A 2,763-nucleotide genomic window follows, 5' to 3' on the forward strand; every position below is an offset into this window, starting at 1 on the left:
GGAGGGGTGGGGCGGCGGGACACGCACGCAGAGTGAGGAGGGACGACGGGAGCCTCTCGCCGCCTGCTCCCCGCTGCGTTGTAAGCGCCATCGCGTGTGAGTCCCGGAAAAGTGTGCGGGCGAACGTGGTCGTTCGCACGTGGGTTCTGCCGGCCGCCTTCCGACCTGACCTTTCAGACGCGCTTAGGCGTCGGGAGTAGTTCACTTCTTAAAACCCTCTCTTCTCCCAAAACTCCCTCCAGCAAATGCTCCACGTCTATTCTCAGTAGAAAAACTTCTTGGAATTTTTTTCTAAGTTAATTTTCTATAATTTAAATAGGGAAACATTCCTATGACTTTCCTGGGCTGCTTTTCTCTAGGTCAGTGTCATCTCATTACTAAATATGAGAGACACGTTTCTTTTCTTGACCTCTTAGCATTTGCTATAACTGACCATTTTTCATCAGTCTCTTCTCATGGTTCTATGATACTACATTTTTCTCAAATTTCATCTTCACGGCTGCTGCTTCTCGGTTTCCTTTTGTTCATCTTTTTTGAGCTCTAAATGGTTGTGCTGCCCTAGCAGGTCTGGCTCAGTGGATAGAGCGTCGGCCTGTGGACTGAAGGGTCCCGTGTTAGATCCCTAGTCAGGGCACATGCCCGGTTGTGGGCTCAATCCCCAGTGGGGGGTGTGCAGGAAGCAGCCGATCAATGATTCTCTCTCATCGTTGATGTTTCTAGCTCTCTCTCCCTCTCTCTTCCTCTCAGAAATCAATAACATTATTAAATAAAAAAAATAAAATGGGTGTGCTTTTTAATTTTTTTTTAATTTTTTATTTTTTTTTTTATTTTTATTTTTTTTCCATTTATTAATCATTGTATTTATTTATTTATTTATTTTAATTAAGAGAGAGGTGAAATGTAGGGAAAGAGACAGACAGAAACCTCGATGTGAAAGAAACACATCGATTGGTTGCCTCCCTCACAGGTCCAACAGGGACAGGTCAAGCCTGCAACCAAAGTACATGCCCCTGACCCGAATCAAACCGGGGACCCTTCAGTCTGCAGGGCAAAGCTCTATCCACTGAGCCAAACCGGCTAGGGCTTGAGCTCTAAATGTTAAAGGGACCCAGGACTTGATACTTGGCCTCCATTTTTCATATTTTCTACATGTTTTCACTTTTGCATTTTCATGTGTTTATGAATCATTTTTAAATATGACTCAAGTCTTTATCTATAGCCCAGCCTTGCCTCTCCGTGGAATTCAATCCACATGTCTACCTCTTTACCTCCCAGCTCACGTGGTTGTTCATTGTCAAACTGCACAAGTTTCACCAGACCCACACAGGTGTTGTCTCCTTATTCCCATCCTCTTTCAAGCCCCCACCAATTAGTAAATGGAATCACCATCCCCCTATTCGATAAAGCTGACCATCCAGACATTTCCCTTTATTTCACTCTTGTCCTCACCCTCCCCACATGTACACAGTAACAGACAGTATTGTTTTCAATCTGCCTCAAAGTAATTGGCCATCAGGCTTCATTTATTCATATTCAGTTCTCACATTTCCCACCAGCAGTGCACGAGTGTTCCTTTTTCTCTGCATCCTCACCAGCACTTGTCATTTGTCAATTTGTTGATGATAGCCATTCTGACAGGTGTGAGATGGTACCTCATTGTTGTTTTGATTTGTATCTCTGGGATGATTAGTGACTTTGAGCATGTTTTCATATGTCTCATGGCCTTCTGTATGTCCACTTTCGAAAAGTGTCTAAGTCCTTTGCGCATTTTTTTATTGGGTTGTTTATTTTCCTTTTGTTGAGATGTATGAGTTCCCTATACATTTTGGCAAATATATTCTCTCATACAGTGGGCTTTCTTGTTGTTTTGTTGATGGTTTCTTTTGCTATGCAGAAACTTTTTATTTTGATGTCCCATTTGTTTATTTTCTCCATAGTTTCCATTGCCCTCGGAGCTATATCGGTAAAGATATTACTACGACATATGTCTGATATTTTGCTGCCTGTGGAGTTTTCTAGGATTTATGGTTTCCTGTATTACGTTTAAGTCCTTTATCCATTTTGAGTTTATTTTTGTGTATGGTGTAAGTTGGTGGTCTAGTTTCATTTTTTTGCATGTATCTGTCCAATTTTCCCAACACCATTTATTGAAGAAACTGTCTTGACGCCATTGTATGCTCTTGCCTCCTTTGTCAAATATTGATTGAGCATAATGGCTTGGGTCGATTTCTGGAGTCTCTGTTCTCTTCCATTGGTTCTTGTGCCAGTACCAGGCAGTTTTGAGAACAGTGGCTTTGTACCTTAATATAGCTTGATATCTTGTATTGTGATCCCTCCAACTTTGTTCTTCTTTCTCAAGATTGCTGCGGCTATTCGGGATCTTTTTTGTTTGTTTGTTTCATATGAATTTTTGGAGAGTTTGTTCTAGGACTGTGAAATATGCTGTTGGTATTTAAATGGGGATTGCATTAAATCTATAGGTTGCTTTGGATAGTGTGCACATTTTAATTATGTTGATTCTACCAATCCATGAACACGTATACCAGTATTCTTCCATTTGTTTATGTCTTCCTCTATCTCTTTTTTCAATGTCCTGTAGTTTTCCAAGTACAGTCTTTTACCTCCTTAGTTAAGTTTATTCCTAGGTATCTTAATTTCTTTGGTGCAATGGTAAATGGGAGTGTTTTTGTTGTTTCTGTTTCTGTGAGTTTATTATTGGTGTATAAAAAAGCCATAGATTTCTGGGTGTTAATTTTGTATCCT

The sequence above is a fragment of the Myotis brandtii genome, unplaced genomic scaffold (genome assembly GCF_000412655.1).
Source record: "Myotis brandtii unplaced genomic scaffold, ASM41265v1 scaffold165, whole genome shotgun sequence".
Taxonomy (NCBI): Eukaryota; Metazoa; Chordata; class Mammalia; order Chiroptera; family Vespertilionidae; genus Myotis; species Myotis brandtii.